The sequence below is a fragment of the Paramormyrops kingsleyae genome, chromosome 11 (assembly GCF_048594095.1).
Source record: "Paramormyrops kingsleyae isolate MSU_618 chromosome 11, PKINGS_0.4, whole genome shotgun sequence".
Classification (NCBI taxonomy): Eukaryota; Metazoa; Chordata; class Actinopteri; order Osteoglossiformes; family Mormyridae; genus Paramormyrops; species Paramormyrops kingsleyae.
Genome location: NC_132807.1, coordinates 28,572,324 through 28,581,287, shown reverse-complemented (window position 1 = coordinate 28,581,287; position 8,964 = coordinate 28,572,324). Strand labels below are relative to the sequence as shown.

The 8,964-nt window shown below is 41.7% G+C and overlaps 1 long non-coding RNA gene across 1 annotated transcript; it reads right to left on the bottom strand.

Annotated features, from left to right (window-relative positions):
* Positions 1-3,809: 3,809 nt before the first annotated feature.
* LOC111832679 (uncharacterized) lies at positions 3,810-5,631 on the bottom strand. The gene is made up of 5 exons (XR_002835569.1): positions 5,505-5,631; positions 4,944-5,110; positions 4,770-4,829; positions 4,369-4,463; positions 3,810-4,261 (listed from the first exon to the last, which is right to left on the bottom strand). It is a non-coding gene; the product is annotated as an uncharacterized lncRNA (long non-coding RNA).
* Between the last annotated feature and the right edge of the window lie 3,333 nt (positions 5,632-8,964).

Genomic DNA, 8,964 nt, shown 5'->3' with positions numbered 1-8,964 from the left:
TTTGACAAAAAGATAAAAGTATGTAAGTAAAATTGTCCAAATGCACAATCAATTCAAAATACAAAGATATCAAAAATATAAAAAAGGGAAAAAAAAACATTTAACTGCTTATCACTGTTGCTTGCGGTCATTGTCAACAAATGTCAGCTTTCTGTGTTGACGAAACCAGTCTGACTTGCAATGCAAAGAGTATCTTTCTGCCTCTATTTTGTGCCCTTATGTCTTCAACGTTTTGCCTGACAAATCGTTTGTCAAATTATTCTAGCCTCATCCTCATATGGAAATTCTTCCTGCACATGAAAGCATCCGTCTAATCAGCCTTTATTAACGCATATTAAGTTCCTTACACTACATTATTCTATGCTTGTACCTCCACAAAGAATATAAATAATAATGAATCAATGCAACTTTCCACCTAAGAACATCGGGAGGACTTCTGAAAAATAAATTTAACAGGTTTATTTTTTAATAATCTTGCCAAATAGGTGGGTATAACAGTACTGTTTTAAAGTAGAAAGTCACCACACAGAGATTTCCATGCTCACAAACAAAACAAAATGCAATGAGCAATAAAAGAAAAACCACATAAAGAAACAAATTATCAACAACTAACAAGGACAGGGGCATCAGAAACATTTTGAATGTGGGGGGGCACACTGGCGGGGGGGAACCCTCCCCCAGAATTTTTTTAATGAATTAGATGCCATTTCCTGCATTCTGGTGTATTTTTAACAGGTTTTTAAACACTTAATTTTACCTGCAAAAGTGACTTAATTCAATGACTATTTTAGAGACATCGTGCGACGGCCATGGGGCTGACCTTACCTCCTCCAGTATCCAGCAGCCTGCATCTTTACTGTCTATGGGCTGCACTGACGATTCACTTCACCTGCGTGTGGTGAGCTGTTGTCGGTTACCCGGAAAACCTGGAGTGGTCTTTCAGTGGTATGTGTATTCTCATATCCATCAAGTGGAATGGATTCTTTCGTGAAGCAATAGAAACAGCGCTGGGTGAACTAATATTTTATGTTAAATGTGGAGGGGGGGGTTCCAAACGAATAATTATAAAATGTGAGGGGGACATGTCCCCCTCTGATTTAATGGTGGCGACACCCATGAACAATAAAGATACATTTATAATATTACAATACACAGTACAAGTAGTATTTGTGTTCTGTACTGCAGTCCCATTTGTGATGGGTGAAATCAGGAATTAATTAGGTATTAGAAAGATCAGGATAATTGCATTCACTGTGAATTCCTCCCAGATCTAACCTTTTATATGTGTCTTGCATCCATATTTCTCACAGTACTATGACACAGTCTGCTGCATATTACGTCTGTTTTAAGCATTGTCTGGAATAATGTATTTATCTTTATTCCCTATCTTTGATTTGTAAGCCAGGGGCAAATAGCCAAGGCACTTAAACGTTTCTGGTCTTTGGATGGATCGTCTCTTCGGGCTTAAACAGGACCACAATCTGTCACACTTTGTTAGAGCAGGCTTTCAGATTCTTACTTATGGACAAACACAAAGATGTGTGGAAGCTGCACAGATACCGTCCCCAGCACTGTGTCTGCGTCTGGCTTGGCTGCCTTGGAACTTTCTGATAAGCACGCGTCCAATTGTTAGCTGGTCTGCGCAGTGGCACAAATTCAGGGTGATTTGGATGTCAGCCCGTAAATTGCTAGGACACTAAACAGTTGCCCTGTCATCCACGGGAGCATTTTTAATTGTTTCCAGTGTTGTCAAGGTTCCCTGTAAATTATACAAACCCCTTGTCATGGGTTAATGTAATCAGCAAGAAGAACAGCAAGGACAGCTAATGGAGAGGTGCACATGACCTCCAGGCATGACTAGATATGATAGGCTATTGTGTCAACCGTGTGACCTTCAGGTATGTTAGAGTCTGATTGGCTGCTGTTGCCGTCATGTGTCTTTCAGGGGTATTAGGCTCTGATTAGTGATTGTTGCCGTTTGAGGAACATCTCAAACGTATCCTTGAGACATCTTCAATCAACAGCCGCACTTACGGGTGACTGCTGCCAACCCTGGTATGTTCAAACAGCACCTGCCACTGGCTCAGTCATATGACAGCATTCAGTACTGAACTGTGCATATAACTCAACAGAAAAATTAGTTCACTTCATAAATATCCAATTAACTTATTAATGTTATTGAACTCTTACGTAGGCTTTGTACTAGAAATGTAACTGTAATATTTAATAAATCATATAAATAAATGTATTAAAATGTCTATGTTGTCAATTTAAGCTTTTAGTTGTAATAAAACGATGAATATAAAATGGGATTGGTTAAGCTATATTATTTTTTGGGCTATTTTACGTTATTATATTCACCAATCAAAAAATGAGCCCGGAGATGCTAACTGAAGTGATGGTGTTATTTATGTTGCTGTGGTTAGGAGGGGACTTCGGGAATATTTTGGATGTTTCCATGACGGTCCCACAGGATCCAGAGGTGAACACGTTCAGTACAGTGACACCATGCCCCTTAGCTGACTGGGCTTCCAGAGCTTCATTTTTTAGTTGAATGTGGATGGAGTGGTGGCTCTGAGGCTAGGGATCTGTGCCAGTAACTGGAAGGTTGTAGGTTCAAATCCCATGAATGCCCAGAGTGATTCTACTCCATTGGGCCCTTAACCTGCAACTGCTTCATCCTGTGTATGACTTTAATGTACATCCAGTCCTATAAGGAGGTCCTCCAGCTTACTGGGAAAAACTTGGGGGTTGGTGGCAGGATTGGCACTCCAGCCACTGGAAAAAACCTCACACTGGTCCATTTGGACTGGTGTGGTGCTGTGGTATCACCTGCCACATGGCTGCACTCAGATTCTCCTTCCTGAGGTGGTTTGTCATGTGGTGGGTGCAGCAATGCTCTGTATCAGCCAGCTCCTTACCTTATGATGAAGGAGATGGTAGAATTTCAGGTTAATATTTGTCTAAAATACAGCTCTGGAAAAATATTAAGTGACCACAGCAAATTTTTTAGTTTAATTAATTTCTCAATTTATGGGTGCACATCTATGAATAATACATATATTCTACATATACATATATATCTGCAGCCAGACTCTATGGATCCCTCTGCTGACTTTATTTAATAACAAAACACAAGGTCAAATGTCCACTCCAAACCATTCACATAATTTTGGTTAAAATGTTATAACCTATAATCTAATCAATAATAATAATACATTATACACTCACGTGAAAAAGAAGGTACACGCTCTTTCATTTCCATGGTTTTATGTATTAGGACACAACAGAAAAGACATCTGGTCCTTACCAGGTTCTATAATTATTTAAATCTACCCTCAGGTGTAAAACAACACACAACAGATTCCACAGTGTCATTATTTATTTAACAAAAAGGAAGCCAAAATGAAGAAGCCATGTGTGAGAAACTAAGCACATCCTATGATTGTAGAACCATCTTTAGCAGCAATAACTTGAAATAATCATATTTCTGTATGACTTTATCAGTCTGTCACATCATCATGGAGGAATTCTGGCCCACTCTTCTTAACAGTGCTGCTTCAGTTGATTTCAGTTTACAAGTAATGCAATTCTTAATTATAAATAAAATTTAATATAATTAAATATTGTGTACTTATCAGCTGTAGTCCTGATTGTGACTGTCAATAGTGACCAGATTTTTTTCCCCTCACAGTATTATATTGAAGCCTTAAAGGCTGCAAAATTATGCTTCTCTCAGACCTTTTCTCCACATACTTCTGTTATTCTAAGATAATGTATTTCCTACATAAATAAATCACTATACATAATTTGGCAAACAACATTTTATTTGTAGGTAGCGTATCAATGTATAATTAAATTAGAACGAATGTGCAAAAAAGCAGTATAATGAACAGAATAAAAGAATGAGGAAAACAATTCGAGGGAAGAGGGAAGTCTGGGTTTCCCTGGTGAGACTGCTGCCCCTGCGACCCGACCTCGGATAAAGCGGGAGATGGTGGATGGATGGAAAACAATTCGTATTACGCAAACATGGCATGAAGTTTAAGACCCATCCCGTCAACACAATTAGAGATGAAGGTTTCCATGTCCTCCCTATTATGAAAAATAAATATAACCTCCCTGAATGCTTCCTGTTGATCCTCAGCCTCCATCTGGAGAACGGCAGCTTCTGTCACCTTTCCATGGAAGAGGGAGTGATTCTTGTGAATCCAGCACACGGCACTGCAGAGGTCCCTCATGATGCGCGACTCCTATGACACTGGAAGTGAATATCAGGGATCGAATAAGTTGATCAGTTGCAGCTGGTAGTCAAAAGGAAACCCCCACTATTACACTTTGTAGAGCAGTCAGTTACAGCTTGCCCACCAGGTCTGAGAACAGCCGGAGAGGCTCCAAGCTCCAAGTTCGCTTTCAGCAGGTGTGAAGCTTCCTCAGTCCAAAAGGCAAACCTCTGTCCATGTCTGAGTAATACAACATTGAAATATTGAAACATAAAGTCTTGGTAGTGTATCGTCAATGGTGTATCATCAATGGTGTCATTAATACCCGTATATGCAAAACCTCTCCATTAGCTGAATGCACTAGTACCACTGACGAATTAATGGAATATCACCCTAAAAATAACAAAAAAAATAATATTCAGCCTCGCTGCTGGGCTTCACCTGGTATTCTATATCTGACAGAAACCTCCTTCACTGCAAAGAAAGTGCACTTGATTCTGCATCTGAATGCATCTCAATGTAAAACACAATGCTTTACATACATACTTTTCCAGACCACTGTTCATCAGTTAGGCACCTCCATTTCCTTATCTTTGGCATGTCAGACTGAATACAAAAAGACAAAAACCATGCATTCAGAATGTTTGAAAGGACACATTTCTTCATATGGATAACTCTGCAACATTCTACAGCGTTGAAGAATTTCTACAGATGACATACCTTGGAATGAAATTCCGTTCTTTGCGTGTGACTCTACATGCATTTGAGCACGTAGTACGTTGTCGGTTTAAACATCGTTACTGGGCACATAAGGCAATGGAAACGATTGCAACAGTTAGCACATCTTGCTAACTGAGGCATGGTATTCGCCAAATTGACCTGTGCATCTGTTGGTCAAAAAACAAAACACCATGAAAACGATTGTGTATGCATTTATGGGCTTTTGAAGGAGGGAGATTATTTGAATGCAAATCAGCAACACAGCGATTTGAGTCAGGCTAACTTACACTTACTGTATATATGCATTTGAGCGGCATGAAAACACCATTCAACTGATCAGAGTAATCCGCACATGAAAATAAGTCAAGCTTTTAACTGAAAGTAGTAACAACCTAAGGACGAACTGTGTTTTATAGCAGCCAAACAATAGCGAACAAAAAACCATTCCAACACTTCTAAACACAACGAACAAAAACCATTCCACTTCTAAACATAGTAAACAAAGAAGTTCCCATCCTTCCTGAAGATCTAACAACTGAACAAATTCAAACCTGTATTTACCATTCTACTTTCCTTCGCCAATGTCATGGTCAACACCACAGAAACAGCAATTAAACAATGGACGCGCTGCCACCGCTCGTGAGTAAAGTATTGTCTTGGAATCCACCAAACGGTATGCGCGCTTCGGTGGAACTACAGTGACGTCATTTCCGGCTCCTCAGTGGACTTCCTGCGTGTCCGTGGACGTGAGTCTCAGTGGATGTCTGCAGCCCGACCCTTCTCCTAGAGTGGAGGACACAGGGCTGTTTGCCCCTCTGAGCCCCCCAACGTATGTAAACAGCATGACCATTCATTAAATTTTAAAAGAGAACACTTTAAATCAGGAAGAATAATTTGTTTTTAAATGATAATATTTTTCATTCAGAAACAAAAGTACAAAATTTAATAACAACGTTTAATTCAGCAGGAAGGATATATTATTAAATAAGTCTGAATATCGATGTGTTTGTGTTACTTTACAGCGCTATGGTATGAATGGTGTAAAACTATCAACTGCATTTTTTTGGTTTAAAACCACTAGATGGCGCTCGAGGCGCAGCATCTGTTGTATGAACGTTAGTTCTATTCCTGTTTAATTCACAATTTCAGTTCTTATTTGCATACAAACAAGGAGACTCAGCTTTTATTGCAGTGGGTTATTTCCCATTTAATGTTTTATAAGACTGACCTGGCGTCCCAAGCAGATTGTAACTAGTGCTGCATCCCCCTCTTTCGGGAATAGGGTTTGGGTCAGTCTCACCACACTGCATACAGAAAATGCACCAGTGGAAAATGCTAACTGTCCATTGAGCATTTTACCACTATTATGTAATTAAAGTAATTTTAGATCATTTAAAATTCATTAAGGGTCAATTTCGTAAATGTTTTGGTGTTTGGAATCAAACCCGTCAGAGCTTGTAAATGCAGATGTGGCTGTTAGGATTCAGCAGCTTCAACACTAGTGGTTTTTCATCTGTTGTGTGGTAGAAATACATCACAAGATAGAATAGCACTGCCAGAGCTTAAAGTCCATTCATATTTTAAAACCATTTAACCTCCTGAATTTATCTGAAATAAACCCCCTAGATGTCCAAACACCCAGCCCGTTTTTGCAGGAGGAGGTACAAAATGGGTCTACAGCAGATTCCTTCTGCAGATTAATGGAGGCGTCTGAACTGTACAGTTTTAAGGGCTCTACATGCGGAATAACTGAGGTTTCTTTTTCTGTGCTTTTCTCCAGGAAGGAGTAGGGCAGTAAATAACCCGACACCTAACCCTCCTTAAGAGGAAACCCACAAGGCTCACTGCGCCTCCACAGTCCTGTTGCTATGCAGCGATGGCCCCCACGCGAAGAACTCTTGCCTTTTCCGGCAACAAATAATTTTCTTTGAGGGAACACAGCATTCCCTCGTTGCGGAGAGGGGGTCCTATCACAGAACACTGGCTAGGGTTGTGATTTTTTTTCCGTAGGGGTCAGATGGTTGGTGTGTCAGGTCGGTGGGCCACGGATTCCGGCCAGGCCTGGGGGAGTGGGCCAGTCTGCTGATGTGTTCTGGACGTGGGCCGGCCCGCAGCCAGCGTAGCAGGGTCCTCACTCCACTCCCCAAGCCCTAAAGCATTTCCCTTCAATGAGTGGGCACTTTCTTGGCAGCCTGGTTGGGCCATTCTTCCTGGGCCATTGTCAGAGCTGCCTTTTGTACCAGTTAGCACCAGGTTGCTTGGCTTCCATGTGACAGCTTCCTTCGGGAGTGTAAGCCCGGTGCCGTACCCCCCCCCCCCAGCATCCCCTCCTTGGATGCCCTGGAAAACAGGAAGTGGTACAAGAAAGAGCTGTTTTTCTTCTTTGTTGAGAGCTTGTATCTACTCAAGGGCTTCTCATCCACTCAGAGTGCAGCTCCATGAAGTCGAGCAGGAATGTGTTTATGGGGAATGAAATGTACTCTTTTAGCAAGCACACCGTGAAATAACTCTATGGTTCACTTCATGTGTGCGGATACTTAAAATTATTTTTAAAAATCCATACTTTTAAAGAGAAAAATCCTAAGCCAGCTTTTATTTTTTAATTTCCTAGCTGTCCAAGTTAGTTACACAGACTTCCAAACACTATCAATTTGCCTGAAAATCCTTTTTCTCAAATGGTTGGACTTTGGGGGAGGGTTTTAAAGACAGGAACTATTTAAAAAAGTAAAACATAAAACATTTTAAATTGACCAAAACTAATCCAACTACAAATTTGCTCGCATAAATCGATTTTGTCTGTGAAACGAGCTGACAGAGACCCCTCTTAGTCCAGGGGATAAAAAAAAAATTTGGAACAACAGAGAGGTTGGCTAGTGAACAACCTGGGGGGGTGGAGGGCATCAAAGGTGGTGCTGTTGCCTCCACCCTAAATTTGCCCAGAATGGGTGCTGCAGAGGACCTCTCTTCTGCTCCGCTTCCCCCTTACAGGCCTCGCTCAGTGCTGCCTGCCAGCCTTCGGGCCCTTCCTTTCCAGCAACAAAGACTCTCCTCTGCTTAGAGGCCCCCTAAACTGGATTCATCAAAGTCAGGGCCTTCATTGTCCCCTCAGAGCCATTTGGGAGTAAGATGGTAGAGTCCCACGATCCTGCTTCGTCGGCTGCTCGTCGGGGCTCCGTCCATGAGCGGAAGACAGAAATCCGAGAGTAAGTTTCCTGCTGAAGGTAGCTTCCCCAATCCGTGATCCCCACAAACATGAGGGTGGTCTATACACAGCCCTCTCAGGTAGAAGCTCTGGATAAGGCTGTGAGGATCACACAGAGGTTTTTGTGTGTCACCATGCAACACCTGCTTCAGGTGGACATTTGTAGTGAGATGTTGCATGTAGTATAGATAAACCAGTTAAAAAACATGGATTCCGTCCTTGGAGAAGTGGACCTCTGTGGAACTAAGCTTATGGGACGGTGGGCCAGCAAGGGCGGCCGTGCCTCGTTTTTCTTCAAACAAAAAAACAAGATGGCAGAAGGCTGGCCAGGCCTGACAGAGATAGACTGGCTTCTCCAGAGAAGGTCTTTCAGTTGCTGTGCTGCCTGATTAGTCTGTATGCCTGGATTACTTTCGGGAGCAAAGCATGGTGCTCACGTGTCTTGGATGGGGCTACCGGGGGGGTGTGAGCATGATTATCTCCACAAACACAAGCAGGAAGAAGCACCTCCTGTTCAGGTTGGTGTGACATACATAAACATAATTCTGGATTATCTTAAACAGTCATACCACATGTCAGCTCACCTTCTACATCTAGGTTTTTGTCTCATTCCTTCTGCACCTTAACTGGCCTTTTTTAGAAAGGCATTAAAGAATTATGAAATACTCTATGGGTGACCAGGTTCATAAGTTTGTAGCACTGCGACATCAAACTTTGCAGGGTTGTTGGTTCAGTGTTGACCCTGGTTCTGTGTCTGGACTGTGCATGTTTTTCTTTGTGGGCATTTCCTCCAGGTTTCTAGTTTCTTCAGATTTTCAC